Genomic DNA, 21,133 nt, shown 5'->3' with positions numbered 1-21,133 from the left:
CTCTTTTGATTCTAGCAACCCTCAAGGGACCCTTTGGTCATGGGAAGAAAAAGAAAACCACTACCTTTTTTCTTTGAAATTCTCTATTTTAAAATCTTACATTTTTCTCAAGCTATAATTTCCTGAAAAATTCTGGCTTCCACCCTAATCTTCTGCCACCAGCCACACCCAAAGCCCTTTGCTTTTGACCTTGTTTAGAACATGGATCTTATCTTATTGAACAGTGAAAATCCACAGCGTACTTTAAGATGATATTTAACTCTGGGTAAATCATAGGTGTGTTGATTGAAAATTGTGATGTTGAAAACTTCAATAAGAAAATTGCTAGATTTTTTTTTCAGACACAACCAAAGGAGTTTGAGGAACAAAAATAAATAATATGAATGGAAATGTAATTTGAGTCTGAAAATATTCATGTTGTTAGAGCTTATTGAAAAGTGTTTGCAACACATTGTAAAGATGGCTTCACTTCTCTTCCTTTTTCTTGTATTGTTTGGCCGATCCCCAAAGATAAGATGAAGAGAAGTGAGCGCACCAGGCTTCTTCTCAGCCAGTGAGGGAAGCTCCACGTCTGTGTGTGGAGAGCTGGGTTGACAATCTAAGGTGTCAGTGAAGCCAAGACTGCAAATTGAGTCCTGGGTGATCTTCTCAGCTTGGCTGTGGTCCACAGAGCCAGGCTGATCCTTACCTTCTTTGAGTTTTTTGTGATCCTTACTACTTTGAGTTACTGGTCAAAACTATGTGGGGTTACTTAACCCAAACCTCTCATTACTAGAGGGACAATGGCGAAGGTGTGTTCTTCAGAACTTTGTCTAACCATCAAAAGTCAAATTACAGTCATGTGCCTCTTTAATGATGAGGATGAGTTCTAAGCAATGCATCACTGGGTGATTTCATCATTGAGCAAACACCGCAGAGCACACTACACAAACCTAGAGAGTAGAGCCCCCCGCACACCTCATCTGTGCGGTATAGCCTATTGCTCCTACACTGCAAACCTGCACAAAAAAACACGGGATCAAATCAAGCAGAAGAGAAAGTGATCCACTCAGGAAACATGGGGTGTGTGAGGTCGCTGCGATGTAACACAGCTACTGTTTTACGGCAAACTTATCCTTTTAAGTATAAAGAGTACACTTCAAATAACAATAAAAATATAGTAGAAGTACATAAACCAATACCACAGTCATTTCTTGTCATTGTCAAGTATTATGTATGTAGGTACGTAATTGCGTGCTATACTTTTATATGACCTGCAGCATGGCAGGTTTGCTCACCCCAGTGTTGACACAAACGTGTGAGAAACGTGCTTCACTACAAGGCTACCGTGTCACCAGGTAATAGGCATTTTTCAGCTATTTATAATCCTATGGGACCACCGTTGTGTATGCGGTCCATCATTGACCAAAATGTTGGTATGCAGCGTGTGGCTGTATTTGAGTGTTTAATTGCTAGAAGATCTCAGGTCACATAATGAAAAAGAGCTGGGAAGTCCACCCTCAACAATGATCTTTCAACAATTAAGTTCCTTCATTAGACCAAAGGAAACATGTAGGCAGTCATTTCCATTGACCATTTTCCAAGTTTTCATATCCCTTGGTGGTCGTCCAGTTTTCTGCATCAGTGAGAGTTGAGTAGATGCAATTCCTTGGTGGTCCAGGTCTCTGTCCCTTATCCACCTCAGTTCCTTGGAGGACCCCCACTGGCAATGTCTATGTGACCAGTCTGTTCAACTGTTCCTCAGACACACTTTGTGAGTGACATAGTCTGCTGAGCCCATAGAGAATGTGCCTGGAGCTTTGTTTTGCCCATTTTTCAAGCAGCGCCTGAAAAATGGGCAAAACAAAGCTCTTACGCAAGCTCTTCTTCTCAAAAGGAATGCCATCCTTTCTCCTCCCTACTGATCCAAGTCTCCTACCTCACAGCTCTGGTGAAATCCAGTCTGACTTCTGCAATCCTTGGTGAACTTCTGCAACATAGAACTGCCCCTGTGAGAGCTGAGCTTGCAATATAATAGTGTATTATTAATTCTAGTTGTTTTATCTGAGTTGGGATTCTATTTCTAACTAGAGTCTATACTTGTTTCCCCTTCAGTAGCAAGAACAGTGCTGAGCATCAATGGGTACTTACTAAATATTTTTTGATGGATCGAATAAGATGTTAAAACTCTTTAGAAGGGCTCTAGAGTGTGGCGAGCTGGAGTCTGAGAGACTCAGAAAAGTTTGATTTGAAATCTCCCTCTCTTGTCTGTTATCCTTACCCAAGGACATTGTCTTATTGCTTTTAGAGAGAAAGGAGGGCAGGGGAGAGAGACAGAGAGAAACGTTAATTGGTTGCCTTTCTGTATGTGCCCTCACTGGGACTTGAACCCCGTGATCGAAAGATCACGGTCTGTGGGATGATGCTCCAACCAACTGAGCCACAGCAAGGGCTGAAATCTCTCTCTCTCTCTCTCTTTTTTCTCTTCTCTCTCTCACCATTTTTAGTTGTATAATCCTGCACAAATTTCTCAACCTCTCTGAGCTTTAATTTCCTAATAATGCTACATGGCTGGTACTGCTCATTGCCTACACAAAAGCAATCCATTTTTGCTATCCTTCTTCCTGATTTTGTTTAGGTATTATTCAGAGATTTCTTGATCTTGGGAAAGGAGGACCTAGTTGCTAGTCTGAGGGGGTGGCTGTATAACCCAGTAAATGAGATATGGTAGACGTCTGCTGGGAAATGTTTGGGGAAAGTTTCCCTTCCCAATAAGAGACATGCGAAGAGAAACTCCCTGTCCTACAATGTACCTTCCTACCTGACTTTGAGCATGGCTGTCTGAGGATGTGATGCCAGGAGATGCTACAGCCCCATGACAACAACAGAAGAAGGCGAAGGTATTTGAAAAGAGGCCACACCAGAGCCCTGACATCAGAGAACTTCTAAGCCAAAGTGGAAACCACCCACCTCCAGCTTTTGTTCTCATTACAGGAGATAAGAAATAATACATGTGCATTGTTTAGGCATTGTTAGACACTTTGGGTCCTCTGTCATTTGTAGCCAAAAGCATTCCTAAATGACACAGACTTTTGTGAAGAATAGATGAGATAATGTCTGTTAAGTACTAGGCATAGTACCATTCATATACTGAATGCTCCATAGTGTTAGGTAGTATAGCAGAATGATGGTTGGTGGCCAGATGTAGGAGTTGCCTTCCTGCCTGGATTGGAGAAATTGTATGAGCTCAGCATGAGATGTTTGCACACTAATCAATTAGATGAAGTCATAATAAGCAATATATGATTAGAGTTCAATTGAGGGGCACCAATGGCGTATAGTATGCCCTAGGAAGGAGGGAAAATGACTGCAAAACATGTGGTAGGACCTCAAAAAAAGGGTCAAGACAAGTGAAAAAAAATTGAATATTGAAAGGGGGAGGCACTAAAATTATAGAGGCGGAATGGAGAAGCCACCGAGTGGCTGGCTGAAGTCAGCCAGGGGCAGAGTCAGCGTGATAAGGGAAGGGAGGAAAGGGGACAGGACAGACAGTGTCTTACAGGGGCCTCTGATTCCAGCCTGAGCTAAGATCTAATCTAAAGTCCGCCTACTGCAAACTCTGGGGAAGGGAAGTGACTTGTAAAAAGTGGTGCTTTAACCATAAACCAAAATAAACTCAAGATGGATAACAGACTTAAAGGTAAGTCACGACACCATAAAACTCCTAGAGGGAAACGTAAGCAGTAAAATGTCAGATATCCCACGCAGCAATATCTTCGCCGATATATCTCCAAGGGCAAGGGACACAAAGGAAAGAATGAACAAATGGGACTACATCAACCTAAAAAGCTTCTGCACAGCTAAAGATAACTTCAGCAAAATGGAAAGGGAACCCACTCTATGGGAAAACATGTTTGCCAATGATACCTCGGACAAGGGTCTGATCTCCAAAATACAGGGTCTGGCACAAATTACACTCCTTTTTTATTACAAAATTATAAGCATGTAATTCTGTAACATAACAATATCACACTCAAACACACCATATGACATTTTAGGTAAATGTTCAAATTAAAACTATAAATTATTACATCCATATTATTACCCTACCAGCCATACTCAAGCAGGCCTTCTGTCTGCCAGACCCTGTATATAAAGACCCCATATGTCTCAACACCAGGAAGACAAAAAATCCAATTAAAAAATGGGGCAAAGGACCTGAACAGATACTTCTCCAAGGAGGACATACAGAGGGCACATAGACATATGAAAGGATGCTCAACATCAGTACCCATCAGAGAGATGAAAATTAAGACCACAATGAGATACCACTTCACATAGGTCAGAGCGGCCATCAAAAACAAATCAACAAACAAGTGCTGGTGAGGTTGTGGAGAAAAGGGAACCCTAGTTCACTGTTAGTGGGAATGCAGACTGGTGCAGCCACCATGGTAAATTGTATGGAATTTCCCCAGAAAGCTAAAAGTGGAACTGCCTTTTGATCCAGTGATTCCACTGCTAGGATTATACCCTAAGGATCCTGAAACACCAATTCAAAAGAACCTATGCACCCCAGTGTCCATAGCAGTGCTATTTATAACAGTCAAGTGCTGGAAACAGTCTAAGTGCCTATAAGTAAATCAGTGGATCAAAAAACTGGTACATTTACACAATGGAATTCTACACAGCAGAAAGAAAGAAGGAACTCCTTCCTTTTGCAACAGCACAGATGGAACTAGAGAATATTATGCTAAGTGAAATAAGCCAGGCAGTGAAAGACAAATACCATATGATCTCACCTATAAGTGGAACTAATCAACAAAATGAGCAAAATAGAACAGACACGGAAATAAAGAACAAACTGACAGTGGCCAGAGGGGAGGGGGGAAGGGAATAATGGAGCAAAGAAGGAGAAGGGTCAAGTCAAAGAACATGTATAAAGGACCCATGGGAATGGACAACAGGGTGGGGATTGACTCTGGGAGCAGGGCAGTGATATGGCAGGGGAGAGCAACCAGGGGAAAAACTGGGACAACTGTAATTGAACAACAATAAAAACAAAAGTGGTGTCTTAAGAAGAAAAATCTGGAAAGTCTGGAAGAGGACCGACCAAAGGGTAAGGCGTGTCTTAGGAGGTCACTGCCTACCACAGTCTGTAGGCAACTGGAGGAGAGCCCAGCTCCCTCAAAGGGCCCTCGCCATGACGAAATGAGGCTAGGGCCCCTCAGATGACCTGAAACAGCACCTGCCACAGGGTCGGCGCAGACCACTTCTACGGTAACCGAGAAGAGTGAAACAGAATGTCTTCCGCTTCTCATTTCCCGATCTTCTAGGAAAATGTGTATAAGATAATCATGAGAGGAAAAAGGGATATAAAATTATATATGCAGCATCACTCAACAATATAAATAAAATATAAGCAGAAATATGACCTTAAGGAAATATGTCAAATATAAAGTGGTTATCTCTGGGTGGTAATGTTATAGATAGTTGCCATTTTTTATTTATACTTCAAAAAATTCCCCACATTTTCCATAACAGACATGTATTACTTTTAACCTCAGAGCTACATTAGCAAAGTACCTATATTAAGGTGTTTATTTTCTTCCCCGTAGCACTGAAAGGAATTGTGTATAAAGGAGAAATAATACCTCACATAATAAAGAAAAAGCTTTATGGATAAAGTCCTAATATTCTAATCTGCAGGTGGCGTACCCAGCACTTTCTCTGGAAGGCCTGCCAGCTGTGATGGAGCGGCCCACCCAGGTGACTACTCAGCGTGAATCTCGCTGCTAGGTGTAAGCACCAGGAGTCCCGCAGCCAGTGTCCCGGTGTCCCAACGACAGGGACAGGTGCTTGGCTCATCCTGCGTGCTCTCTGAGTGTTTGCTAAATGACTTAACGTATGCGTAGCACATGGTGACGTATTTCTCTTCTCCTCTCCACTTTGAATGAGCAACCACGGGTACTTCCATAATTACCCTCCACACGGGATTTACTGGTAGATTGGAAATATTCAAATTAGAAAAATGTGTCATCCCTGCATCAGCAGTAATGTCCCCACTGAAATTACCCAAGTCATGACATAACTGTAGGTCAAAAAGGAGTCTTGTTTTGGCATAAAATTCCATGTAATAATCTTATTTTATTAATGACTTTCAGTTAAATATATTAAAACACTGGTTTTATAACAAAGATCCCTAATACTAACTAGCCTTAGTATTTAGGTAGCACGATTTGCTCCAGAAACTTAAGGATCTGTTGCTGTGAGCAGGACCAAAAAAATGTATAAGAAGGTGGTCACCTCAACGGTGTGAATTTGGGGTCCCCTGGACTAAAGCAGCCTCCAATATACACTTCTCAAAATATCTTTATCAGAGTATAAACATCCCCTTTTATAATTAGCAATAAAACTTAGTATGTTAATGGCTCTGGGAGAAGTAATGAATGTATCTAAGTTCCTGCGGAGAGGGTGTTGATGGGGTGGAGGGAAGCAGTTTCAGGGTGTGTGAAGAGAGTAAGGGAAAGAATGAGGCTTCACATGAGAGAGAGGGACATTCCCAGAACCCAGGGCAACAGAAAGCAAACCTCGCCTATTTGAAGATAGTGCCCTGAGCCAGCCGTGAGTGTGAGAAAGTTTGCACAGGAATCCAGCTTTGCTGGGGAGTGTAACACCTCAGTCAGAGTATTTATCCTGTTGCCAAGTGACAACCTCAATGGAGATGCCACAGGTGGGATCTGTGGGAACAAATATTCAGTGTTCTGTGAGTCAGCACTTGACAAAGTCAATCATCTGCCCAAAACGTGTCATGCCAAAAGCACGCACCAAGAGAAATTACCTTTTCAGGACCGCTCCAGAACGCCCCGTGAATCAGGAATTCACTGACCACACGCACCAGGTGGAACTCTGGGCTGACACTGTTACATTTCCTTCCTGGATCTAATGATATGATATGGGACTCGTAACCACAAGGGACGTATTATTCAACTTCGTATTATCCTTGGATTATGTGTGGATAAATGGGTTATTATAGTACTCAACGAGTCTTAGTTCAGCCACTTTCTCCTCTAGCACATTCGTAGCTCGTCTCAGCCGATGCTGGACAATGCCTAACAAATGTAACGCATTTCCATGTTAACTTTTATAAAACATATTTAGAAGGTGAACATAAAACCACGTAATATAGGATACATTCCAAATCCAGATGTCAATGACTTCTTTTTACCCTTTTGAGGATTTCTGCACTTGTTTTTTGTCATTAGGAGTGGATAGAAGACCAGAGACCAAGCAAAAGTTGCCATTAAAATACACATGCGACTCACACACGGACACACAGAATTTGGCCCATATAAAATGATTTGGGCATCCTCTGATTTCCAGGAAGGAAATATCAAAGAACAATTAGAGGACTGGTGAGCCAGTGATCACAGCATTGAACCAGAGAATTTACGCTGTCTTCAAACCATGACTGCCTTATTTAGACCTGTGTAACAACGAGGAGGAAGGCCGGAAAACTATTACTCAGTTCTTTCATCCATTAATTAGTCAGAATCCATGGAATGCATGGACAAGAATATGGGAATGTAAGTGTGCTGTGTGGGTGATTTGGGAAGAGGAAAGGAAAGGAGACGAGAAAGGCACCTACTGCAGTATCTCCAGCCTCAACCTCTCCCCCAACCTTGAGACTGCCAAAACTAGCCTCCTAGAGGAATCCCACTTGACTGCCCATGGCCACTCCACTTTCAACATGTCCATTACTAGACACATTACACCCCATCATTCTGCCATACCTGTTTCTTCCTATCTACTTCCCATCTGTCTACTAGCAATCCAAGCCAAAACCAGAGCAGCATCATGGACTCCTCTTTTTATTCATTGTCACATCTACCCCTTAACAAATCCCACTAATTTTAGTTTTCAATTATTCATCTGTAAAAATATTGCTCTGGCTCTGGTCTTCATCATCTCTGGTCTGATCTCACTGTCTCTAGTGTCTTGTCCCGTAAGCCATAAGCTTGATCTAGTTACAAGGCGAATCTGTCCCAGGCATGACTCTTCTTCAAATTCTTCAACAAGTCCCATTCACCAGATGATGAATTGCTAACTGGGTTCACGTGAGTCCAAGACCATCTGTGGTCTGGCCCCTGCCTTCCTCTCCACTCACATTAAATTCAAGGCTCTGGATAAGCCTTTATCAGAATATCTGGCACATAGTAGGTATTCAAAAATGTAAGCATTAATGATTACTATAACTTTTATCTCCATTACTGTACTTAGAAAATTTTATTAAAATTCTATTTTTACCTATCTCATTTTTTTACACTTAGTATAAGATGTGCCCATTAGGGATGCCTACTTAATGTTTTTTGAACTACACTGAACACAAACTATTGTATTCCAATTTTGATGCTCCCTAGCACTACTGAGATATCCCCAAGCCCAAAGCCAGGTTTTCCTTCTCTTCCCCCGTCTGTGAGGATAGAAAACTATCTTCCAGGATAGGAAGGAGTGAAGGTGGAGTCCCATGAACTAGATCTGAGATGAATGTTGGGATTCTGGGTCTAGGAGCTCGGGGAAGTTCAGGGGCAGGAACTGGGAGAGGACTCCATAGGCAAAGGAACAGAGAAATTGATCTTGGCTAACTGCAACAGGCAGAGAGGGGAACAGACCTACGGAAGGGGAATATCTCCTCTCTCCCAGGGCTTGGGTGAAGGCGTCATAGTCGCTGAGCTTCCAGGATTTCTAAGAAGTGAGCAAGTACCCAGCACTGAGGAAAGAGGCAAAGAGCTAAGTGAAGATGGCAAGGGTCAAAGCCACGGGAGGGGATCTGTTTTGGATACTCGACTACAAATAAAAAGAAATAAAACTTTAAATTGGGGGGGAGGAACATTTGAAGATGCTACTAAACACCATGTCCCAGATAATAGATTACATAGAATTGGCAAGAACATTGGCTTCAGGGAAAGTAATAATTTAAATGATTTATGGATTAGATATTGAAATGGACAGGCTATTGAGATCACACTCAGATCAGAACACCTCAGACTTCCATCAGGCCTGGACTTGCAATGGCTTCTTTTTCCACTCTAGATACTTAATCCACCCCTTTGAAACTCTTGCTTACCTGAGATGTGAGTCAAAGAAAAGAATCTTCCCCATGATGTTATTTCTCAGTGGTTTCTGCTCTTATCGCCCTTCCCACCCTTTTTAAATCATGGTTCTTGGTGACTTCAACATTTGCACCTGTATGTTTGTTGCCTTAATATGAGAGTGTGGCTGCCTTTTCCCCCAAAGTGGCAGAGCATGGTATTGAGTACAACAATTTAAGTGTTCTACAGAAGTGGCTTCTCCAAGTTCCATGGCTCTCCCAATCAGCTCCATATTATGTTAATCTCCTGTCTCATCCGGTGGTGCTACGAAACCCAGATACATAAAGGGATAGGGACTAAATCCATACCGTTTGCTCCAGGAAAGTTGCAGGCTTTCCCACAGCAATCAGGCATGTATATTGTTGTGACCATGGTTTAGAGTTACACGTATTTAACTACTCTTACTCCAAAACGAGTTCCTGTTTGTCTGGACAGGAGCACATGAAGCCCATTTCAAACAAATTTTTGGAAAACTTCAAGGAAGAATCTTTTGTCATCATGCTTTTCTAATTGAAATCATGACCCCGTAGCCTGAATTTGTGACTCATATGAAATAAAGTTGCATAATTTTTATAATCTTGAAGGAAGATCCTCTTTTTTCTTCTTGTATTAATGTGGAAAGTTAGACTCATACCCTACATTTCCAAACTTTCTCATTTAGTCATTTAAAATATAATAATGCTCCTGAGGTCTAACAGTTCTGTATGAAATTCTAAACTCATTTTAAAGAGATTTGAAAGGAATTATAACTCCTTTTTATAATTATAAAGAGATTTGAAAAGAGTCACATGTTCTCTGTACAAAAATGTTGTTATAAAGGAAATAATCTAGATGAGACCTTAGGCAGAAGTCCGATCACAATAAGCAGTGCTTATTATTGTTACTGTTGAAGTCCCGGGTGCTGATCTCCACTTGAGCGTTACACCTACGTGCGTCAGTAGCCGTGTGACTGTGGGTGGATCACTGTACTCCTTTGGGTTTCCCTTTCTTTACCTCGTGATAGTCCCATGCAATTTCTAAAACATGTCAATGCACATTATCTTATTTAATGTTTTCAATGGCTGTTTAAGTAGGATAAGTTTGTTTTACAGCTGAGGAAACAGAAGAGCAGAGTACTCATTAACAGTAACCTCAGTGTTAATGCATGGTACGAGTTAAATTAAACCCAAGTGTTTTAGGTTAATGCTCTTTCCACTGATACTACTCCTCATACCCTTCCCAGCTGTGAAATGCTGGGGTTCTAGGTTGCTGTGATTGCACAAGGAGCTGTTAGGGCCCCACAGCCAGAGATAATGTTTGATAGAGGATACTGTGTTAAAATTTGTGAAGAGTCCTGACTTGAGATGTACTGAAATATTTGTGGCTAAAATGAAATGATGCCTAGAATTTGCTTCAACGGAATCAAAGTTGAGGAGGAAAGAGGGTGGAGGTGGGGGTGGAACAAAAGAGGGCATGGGGAGATAATAATCAAAGCTGTTGATGAGTGTGTTGAGATTCATTCAACTTATCTCTCTACCTTTATACACTCGTATAATAAAAATCAAATAAAAATCAATCCCCTAATACAATAAAGGACTTTTGTCAATTACTCCATGGTTCCAGGGGATCAATGGTCCACTCTGCAGTCATTCCCAGACCCAAATGTTCTTACGTTAGCAAAGGAGCCTTGTGCAAGGCTTCCAGCTCAAGGTTATTATGGAGTGCAATTCCAGGGCATCGAGAGGGGAGGGAGACGGGAAGTGATTCAGAGGAACAAGGGAAACTCTCTATTACCTACTTGGCCACAGCTGGAAAACCCAGCCAGATGTTCATTCACACAGGACACCTCAGAGAAGCTGTATGGAAGTAGTGCAGCTTAGAAGAGTCCTTCAAAATGAAAATGAGAGGGATTTATCTATAGGCTTATTCTGTATTCCTTTCTCTCTCTGATTCAGGTTTGTTCTGTGGAACATTAACTCTCAACTTCTGGGTTGTATTCCCCAGCCACTCTCTGCAGCTGGTGGAAGAAGCATCTAACATGGAAAATGCTTTGATGCCATCCTTTCATTTAGATGTTTTCCTTAAATGCTCACGGATACTTGTCAGTCTATTAATCCTGTTTTAGAATGGGGCACCAATAAGCTCTCTGCGTAGAAGAGAATCTGGGAGGAGGGGCGAGAAATGCTGCTGGAGGATGTCCTAGGTGAGGCATTTCTCTGGCATATCCCCATATTTCTATCTTTGGATGCCCAGAGAAGACAGTTCCTACCTCCTGCATGGAAGAAAATGGCAGCCAGATTTCCGAGGCCCTGGGAGGTATGTTTGGTTCAGAATTTAAAGTTTCACTGATTCATCCTTTTTCATTGCGGCAACCTTGATCTTAATCCATGTCTGGAGTGATGCAATCTGAAGGTGACCCTCTCTTTTACTTTCTCTAGAGAAACAGCCTCCAGTCACTTGACCTCCTTCCAGGTTGGGGAAGGGGGCAGTATGCTGAATGCGTGCAATGTGAGGAGGGTCTGAAGGTCAGTCTGCCCTCCATTGGTGTATTTGGGGCTCCCCGCTCCATTCCTGAGGTCCTTGGTGCGGCCACGCCTTCAGCGTTACATTCCGTAGATTCACTAAACTGATTATCAACCTTCCCCATTGCTCACTTTCTAGGATTCAACTTCCTTGGTTCTGCTAACTCAGTTACCACTCATAATAACCAATCCACTTTTTAGCCTCCAAAAAGTCATTGCCATTACATTTTCTTTGATTCCCTTTATGTAAAACAACAGCAGTAACAATAAGAGAATGTTATTGTTTTCTTGGGTGATCTTAAGAAGGACCTAAGGTGTGGAATCTGTCAACTTTCAATCAGGTGTCTCCCCAAATTTCTCACCACAGCCTTCTGTGTTAGCTGTCCCTGTGTCCCTGTGTTAGCTGACTGACCACATTGTGACTCTGATGGCAGGAGTTTTCAATGTTGCAGAAGAGACATTTTTGCACTGATGGGGTCAAAGACGTCCAACGTATATTAGCTCAGATGTGTCTCCCCAGGTATGAGTTGGGTCATGACTCCTTACTGATATGTATCTGAGTCAACTGGCTTACCTAGGATTTTCCAAATGCTTTTCAAGGTTAATTGTGGAGTCAGCTCTCAATCTCGTCTTATTTTGTATTCTGCTCTTTCCCATGTCCACACCCACCCCTTCCTCCTCAGACTCTCTCTCCCCACCGCTCCCCACCCTTTGACACCCACAATGAAGTCGGTTCCAGATGAAGTAATTACACTGCAGAACCCAGGAATTTGGGATCCACAAGCCTGATGAGACAGCCCCTAGTGGGGAAGCCACCACTGTCCTGCTTCCACCAGGCAATGATTCTCTTCCCTAGTTTCAGCTGCTGGGCCAGGGGACCTTCAGACGGAGCACTTTCCCAACCCACCACAGGGCAGCTCTGATCTCGATACTTATCTCTGCCCATTTCAGAGATCAGTAAAGCATTTTTTCTAACACTCTGGAGCCAGGTTTCTCAGAAATTAATGTGCTTAAAAATCTAGAGATCTTTACTTTTTTTTAATCCTCACCCAAAGATATGTTTCTATTGATTTTAGAGAGGGAGGGAGGGAGACAGAGAGAGAGAGAGAGAAACATCAGTGTGAGAGAGAAACATCAATTGGCTGCCTCCCAAGCACGTCCTGACCAGGAATCAAACCCACAACCTTTGGGAGTATGGGACAATGCTCCAACCAACTGAGCCACATTGGCCAAGGCTAAAGATCTTAATATTCAGATTCTGATGAACTGTGTCTTCAGGGAAGCCTGAGATTCCACATTTCTAACAAGCTCCTTGGTGATGGATCCCTATTAGGACCCCACTTCGAGTAGCAGGGCTCTGAGTACCCTTTCCTTCTTCATATCCCATCTACAGTCTCCCATACTGCTGGGTGCAGTGGCCACTGAGGGTGTCTCACCCACATGCCCATCCCCAGTTTCCATCTGCTTTGCTGCAAATAGCTTACACTGGCACCACGCAGAGAATTGCCTGTGGATGCTCAGACAATGTCTCCAGTGATGAGAGCCAGAAGTGCCTGGAAGTTCTCCACATCCCACAAGAGGCCACAGCCAATGGCTGGCTCAGGTGGGAATACAAGAGCCTACCTCCTATGTTCTGGTATAGTGCAGACTGGGAAGTGCTGCTCTCTAAGCTGCCCACAGGGTCGGGCTAAGTCTGGGACTTCACCTGAAACTCCGCCCTCATTTGGCTTCTCCTAATTCACCTTGCCTCCTCTATGCTCCACCTGATTCCCCTGGGACACTTCATTAAATCAATCACTTCTCCATGAATCCTAAGCTTAAGGTCTGCTGTTGAGAGAACTCAACCTAAAACAGGTGCCCTCCTCCAAAGTGGTTTCACAGTCTAGCCGTCTAAACAGAGCAGGATTCCTCAATGAGAGATTGCATGCTGCCGTTTCTCAGCACCCAGCACAGATGTGGGCACATAGTAAGCACTTCGTCAATTTTAGATTGATAAAATTAATGTGTGTACATCAGGACCCACAAAACGGAGGCGCCCCAGTAACCTGGCCCACATCACAAATCTAAACCGAAATGAGCTTGCACGTACAGGAAACACAGGTGCAGGACGTGGAACCTACACCCCTCACGCTCCTCCACGAAGCTTCAGCGAGCTCACCTCACCCTAGAAAACAGGACGGCCTGGCCCTCCAAGGGAATGCCCGCCTCCGAGCCCATCTGCCCTGTTTCCACTTGGCCTCTTCTAAAGCACCGTACAGCTGGTCCTTGCCCCCAAAATCCTTGGTCACAGCGCTCCACTGCTCGTGAGGCACCGCCTCCCCAATCCATGGATGGTTTCCCCTTCAGTAAAGGACATCAAAACTGGATACTGTATGGTTTTGTCATTTGACAAGCTGAATGACTTGTTGGGTGATTGAATCAAATTTCACGTTGATTCGACACCTCACTTGCTGTTCCCTGATCCTGTGGTCACAGCAGAACCTGAGCCGCCCTTATCCCCAGTATCTGCCCGGGCAGGGCAGGCCCATGCACTCCATCCCCTCCCCAATAATATTTGGGGATCTCTAGGAGGTATAGAAGTCACAGCAACAAATGTCACCAAATTTCACTTTTTAAAACATCGATCTGGGCTTGAGTTCTTAGCTGTTGGTACGCCAGCCCTTGCCCCTTGACCCGGCTCCAGGAAAGAACACCAGAGCATCCGGTAATTGCCACACCAACACTGAGCCACTGACCCAACACTCATCCCCAATAACACATCTTTCCAATCGTGAGGAGAGACAGGAAGGTCACCCCACACGCAAAACCCATTTCCTGCCTCTTTGCAACGGCAGCACATCTCCCAGCTGGGTCGTGTAGCAACCCTCGTGCAGCGACGCAGCGGGGCACGGACTGTCGCAACCCTCGGCGGAAGGCAGGCCCTGCACACACGCACGGGGGAGGAAGCACCGTCCTTCGAAGGATGATGAATTTACACAAATCTTCCCAAAATATTGTTTTATGGTTCCTCCAAGTTATTGCATAGCATATCAGGAGATGGAAGAGAAGGAGGCCTGCGTTGTGGCCCATGCAGACACAATACAAAATAATAGAACTCTGGATGCAGTTGACCACAGAAAAATGAATATAAAAGTGTAAAACAATCGCTTTTGCTCAACTAACAATTTCCATCCGGCGGAGAGGGCGGAAGCATCTTATTTTTGGCTTTCAAAGGCGTGAAATCAATGACAGATGTTTGCCAAACGCGCTCTCGCCCCCCTGTGGGTGGCAGGGAGTCTCCGATTTGCATTTCCTCTTGCTGTCTCCCCTTGCAAATCTTCACCGGTTCCCTTTTTAATGGTTTATCGTAGCACTGGCCTATTCCAGTCCATTTCTGGCTATTTCCTCATGCATTTTTAATAGGCTGTGAAACTTGTTCATGTGGAAACAAAAACAGACTCTTTTCTTTGCTCCCAATATGATTCAGCACTTCACTTATAGCAAAAAAAAAATCTCATTCTGAGATAATAAGAACCTGATGGTCAAAGCTGGTGATGGCTTTTCAAATAACAAAACTTTGAAGAAACCCAGACTTGCTGGTAGAAACGACTGCGGTTCTGACTTTTGCTGTGTTGATATGGGAAGCTATTGCCATGACCCTCATGGACAGGCCAAGACACACGAAAGTTGTTTCTCCACTATGAATGGATTACCATAAATTGGGAAACCTCCGTGATTTTGCACATTACTGCTCCCTTCTGAAACCTAAAGTTGACTTTTTCTTTATTTTCCTACATATTTCTGTCTCTGGGTCTTTCTCGTGATGCCCACTCTCTGAGGTTCCACCATCAGAGAGCTCACCCGAGTTCTACACTTGACACCAACAAGGACATGTGGCATGTGGTGCATTTCGACCAGACAGTAGTGACCAGAAATAATCAAAAAGCAATTCCACTCTTTCCTGCCATCCTTGGAAGAACGTTGAAGGGTTTCTAGGTGGACACCTATAGTACGACCTATAAATCTCTTTGCTCTCTTTTCCAAATCTCTCAGCACCACTACTGTCCGCCCCCCATCTGGCTCTCACGCTTGCCTCTCTCTTCTGCCTGCACTCTCTTGCTCTCTACTTTCACACCCCCTCCTTCATCCAGGACCCCCTACTTTACAACAGTTCATCCCACCTCATTCCTTCTTTCCTTGTGTAGGTTAATTTATCCTCCGGCTTCTTTTCATTTCCTCTTTGTTCTGTGCCTTATTCAGCTTTCTGCCTGGAAGCTTAGCCAGGAAGCAAGGAACCTCCCGACTTAATAGAAGCAATGAGAATTGAGGGAAGCAAGAGTGGGGAGATTGTCAACATCATTTATTAGTAATTCATTAATTTAACTATGCATTTAATTCAACAAATCATTAATTTAAATTCAGTTTTAAATGAGGATTTACACTGTATTAATTAAAAAGTTTTATGTTACCGTCATAAAACGGCTGTGCCAAATATTCGCCTTGCTCTGTTCCCTACCCCACCGCACCCAGTTCCTCCAAGTTGTTCAGACATGTCCGTACCTTCCTGGCTCGCAGTTTCTGGTTCCAGATTCCAGTCTTCAGCATTGCTTTGGGCCTCCTTTGGCTTTGGAAATTTTTAAATTTCTCTGTCTCTCTTTTTCCGCCCCCCCCCCCCCCGATAAAGACATTCCCATCTCACTTTTAGTTCTTCTTGCTCTATGTTCTTGCTATGACTCTTTCCTGGGAGGGGAACTTCCCCAAACCCCTCACCGCACACACAGGATTCCTTCATCCCAAATTCAAGCAGGCGGTGCTGGACGTGTGTGTCTTCCTCCCTGGGCTATGGTTTACATTATTAGGTCATGGTGACCTTTGCCTTGAGTAAGGCAGGCCGTTAGTGACTGCTGGGCGAAGTCACGTCAAAGGGATTCTTTTTCATGGTCACTAAGCAGTCCCCAGCTACCCAATGCCAAACTCCTCATGCTCAGCATGTCCGCTCCACCACCTTCTCTGAGCCCCTCCTGGCACCAACGCATCTCTTCCTTCCTCCTCCCCCATTCCACAGCCCTGGTCCATCAAGGTTAAGTTCAACTACCACCTCATTTGTCCTCACCTGGTTTGTACTTACATACACAGTATTTTCTTGAATGAAAGTAGCACAGGTTTTGACATGATTAATAATGATAATAACAACAACATAGTGAAGATAGGCTTAAATATAGCACCTCCTTCATAGGGGTTTGTGAAGATTAAATAAAACAATGCAGACAAAGTTCTGAAAACATTGAGGAATGCTAGTACTCAATAAATACTAGCTTCCGAAAATAAAAATATTAACTTCACATAAAAAGAAGCCCACCAGTTGTAAGTTCACCAGTTGGAAGATGGAACCTCATTTCAGAGGCATTAAAATACACATTTACCACTTTCTTGATCTAAAAGAAAATCCTCAGCATCTTTTCATGTGTTTATTGGCCACTTGTATGTTTTCTTTTGTGCAGTGTCTGCTCAAATGTTTTGCTTATTTTTTAAAAATTGAATATTTTGTCTTTGAGTTCACTATCATTTTGAGTACAAGTCCTTCATCTGATAGATGTATCCAAGCATTTGTTTCCAATCTGTAACTTGCCATTTTGTTTTCTTAACAGCTTCTTTCAAAGAGCAAGTGTTTTAACTTTGAGAAAATCCAATTATCTTTTTTTCACTTATCATCTATTTACTTGGTATGTTAAGAAAGCATTGCCTACAGTAAGGTCACAAAAATGTTCTCCTGTGTTTTCTTCTCAAAGTTTTAACTCTGGCATTCGACTCTGATTAGGATGCGGTAGGCCTGCACGATGAGACCCTACCCAGCGGCAGGAAGGAGCCCATGACATCACGATTCACACGGACTCTCAGAGCCAGTGGGCAGAGTAAAAGAAGCCAGACACAAAAGAGAGTAGATGCTGTGTTGCCCTATTTATAAAAACTCTAGAAAATGCGCACTCATGTGCAGTGACAGATGGCAGATCAGTGGTTGTCCTGGGATGGGGCTGAAGGCAGAGTGGATTGCAAAAGGGGGTGAGGGAGCTTTAAAGAGTGATGGAAATGTTGGTTTTTGATTATGCTGGTGTGTATACAACTGTCAAATTGACCAAATGGATTATTTTCTTTTAAAGATTTTATTTATTTATTTTTAGACAGAGAGGAAGGGAAGGAGAGAGGGAGGGAAGTATCAAAGTGTGGTTGCCTCTCATGCGCCCCCTACTGGGGACCTGGCCTGCAACCCAGGCACATGCCCTTATTGGGAATCGAACCAGCAACCCTTTGGTTCGCAGGCTGGTGCTCAATCCACTGAGCCTCACCAGCCAGGGCCCAAATGGTTTATTTTAAATACGTGTAATTTATTACGCATAACATGTCAATAAAGTTTTTAAAAATGTATACATCTGAGACGAAGAGGATATGAAGTTGTGCTCAAGCCACTTGGTTCAAAATTAAGACCCCACACTCACACCACGCCAACCCCAGCACTTGTCCGACTCTTTATACCCCCCCCCGATACTCTGCAGCTGGCATCAGCTCTGACATCGGCTCTGGCATCGGCTCTGGCATCGGCTCTGGGCGGCTGGCATGCAATGCCCGTCCTCTCGTGTCAAGCTTATTCCAGAAAAACAGTTTAGGAAGCTGCTCAATACACTGACTCATCCTCATGTTATGAAGTAACCTTGAGGTATATTGGGGAAATTCTGTGTGTGTGTATATTTAATTTGCATCAAATAAAAACTGATAGGGTGTAATATGAGAGCCACCTCTTTCCCAGACATATTCCTCTGAGTGAGGACGGTGACAGCTAACATTTTATGGGAGAACACTCTAGTGAAATCTAAAAGGGCCCTTAAATTAGGGACCCCTGGTTTCCTAAGATTTTAAGTTGAAGCACTTTGGAAAAAACAGCCACACTTAGCTATTCAGGTTCTTTTTTTTTTTTTTTTTTTTGCCAGAAGTAAAGGCTGGAAAAACGTCATCAAAGGCAATTATTTATTGGGGAGGTCTACTATGCCTGGGACTGCACTAAGTGCATTAGATAAGCCATCGAATTAATCCTCACAACAACTTTCCGAAGCTGGTGCTAGTTTCTCTGTTCTCAGTGGGGAAAAGGCAGAGAATTAGAAGGCAAATGAAGTGTCCAAATTCCCCTGGTTTCAAGTCCCGGTCTTGTTGCTTTCAAAACTTACTTGATTACCCCTGCAAGATATTATATTTTCATTTTAACAAAGCTTCTCGGGCCTTACCCAGAAGTATAGTTCATTAGTATAAGCAATTTTCAGCCATGGCTGAGGTTTCTGGCCAGAGGGGTTTTGAGGGCTCCTCACATCACACCCAAGGAAAACAGAGTCACCGGAAATGTTATTTAGTGACTTCATAGCAGGCCTTGATGACAAGCTGTTTGAATTTCTAGAGACAAGAATCTAAGGGGAAAACTTTGGGTAATACAGTACATTCAGGATATAACAAATCCAAAAATACAAAATTTAATAAGGATTAATTTTTTTTAAGTCCTGCAGTACTTTGCAAGAGTGAGTTAGAGGGGGAATTCAAGCATCTGGAAATGGGACAATATTCTTGAGGCTCTCTCAGTCTGCGACTCCCATCCCCTCCCTGTGGGAGACTGCCATCCCCCACTAGAAAGGGGGTTCCATCAGGCTATGTGGAAGAAGCGGGGAAAAGAGTAATTCAGAGCAAAATCCTCTATGGTTCTCATCTTGATGATGAAATAATACATTCGAGGCATATTTATTTTCTACAGTTTGATTTATTTTAACCCTTTTCTATTTGAAAACAGCATAGCAATTTTTTTAAAATGCCACAATTACGAATTCTACAGTCCCTGGAATGTTGGAAAAACACCATTGAATGAACCAAACTGAAAAATTCTAGTAATGAATCATTTTTGTTATCAGAAAGTTAGATATTTCTGTTTACAAGGTATTTGTAAAAGCATTCCTCTCTACCACACTCTAGATAGAACGTTGGTTGTCACCCTGGGGTGATTTTGACCCCCAGGGGGCGCTAACAATGTCTGAGAAATTTTTGAGGGACACAGCTTGGGAGGAAGTGATGCTATTCATACCCAGTGGGTAGAGGCAATGAATACTTCTATATACCAGTATATCTATACACCTTTTTTTAAAAAGATTTTATTTATTTATTTATTTATTTTTAGAGAGAGGAGAAGGGAGAGAGAAACAGAAGGAGAGAAACACTGATGTGTGAGAGAACCTTTAATGCACAGGATAGCCCATCACAGCAAAAAATCATTCTGCACAAAACGTCAAGTGTTACGTTGAGGAAACGTCATGCAGAGCAGTCCAGCCCGTCGTGGAAAACCATTTGAAAACTGCAAGTGCAACAAAGAAAGCACTAGGGGGCAGTAAGAACTCAGGAAATGTCACTTCCTATGAACAAATCTTCCACCTGGTGAAGAGTTCCACACTGATTCTAAAACTTTGTGGGACGCATTGTAGGAAGTGAGTGACTACGGTTTTGGAAACCAGATCTTTGTGCTGTGGGAGAAGTGTTCTACACGTCGAAAATGGGGCGAGGTGAGGAAGAACCTTGCACGGTTCTGTCTGACTTTCAGATAGATATCAGTGTAAAAACGGAAACACACACTGCACAAGGCAGAATTCTGATGTTCCCCCAAATTGGGGTTCCCTTGCTATTCATTCATTTTTCTCGAAGATGCCTCCTCTGAGAATTCACTCCGAGAAGATTCCCCCTTTGGCTTCCCTCCTAACTAACACACTACATTTCTCCTTCACCTTGCTCATCCAAGTGGGTCCTTGAATACACACTCCGCGTCTGGTTTTTAATGTTTATAAGCTCCACTGGGGCAGCAGGGGCTCCGTTTTGTTCTCAGGGCACATCCAGTACCCTGTGCTGTGCTGGACACCCGACATGTGTAGACAAGCACCTGTTGGCAGAATCAGGGGTGAGGCGGCTTGGATGGCTCCTGGCGCACCCAGAGCGGAAGATCCCGAGTTTGAAGAAGGCTTGGGTGCAGTGTTGGCAGGGGTCTCGAGTCCCCACATTCAGGCATCTATAGCCACTGGAAGGAGATGAGCCTGCTAGAATTCAGAGATAGACCTCAAAAGATAAAGACTTAAACCCTGGCCAGTGTGGATGAGTTGGTTGGGCATCCTCCTGCAAAGCAAAGGGTCACAGGTTCGATTCCTTGGCAAGCACAGGTTTGGGTTGAGGGTTCAGTCCCTGCTTGGAGCACAGAGACAACCTGTCCATGTTTCTCTCCCTCTTTCTCCCTACCTTCACGTCTCTTTAAAAATAAATGAATAAAATCTTTTAAAAAGATAAAGACTTAATAATATAATTCCATATGATTTTATTCAACATTAAAATTTCTCCCTCTGCCTCCTCTTCTCCCTGGAAATCACAGAAATTTGCATTTCTTCATTGTTCCTCGGTCAGGCCGTCCTAGAACCTACATATATTTATGCTAATGTAGGTTTGCTAGTTTAAGCTCTT

This window comes from Desmodus rotundus, chromosome 10 (assembly GCF_022682495.2).
Source record: "Desmodus rotundus isolate HL8 chromosome 10, HLdesRot8A.1, whole genome shotgun sequence".
In the NCBI taxonomy this organism is placed as follows: Eukaryota; Metazoa; Chordata; class Mammalia; order Chiroptera; family Phyllostomidae; genus Desmodus; species Desmodus rotundus.
Note: the sequence above shows the minus strand (reverse complement) of the source record.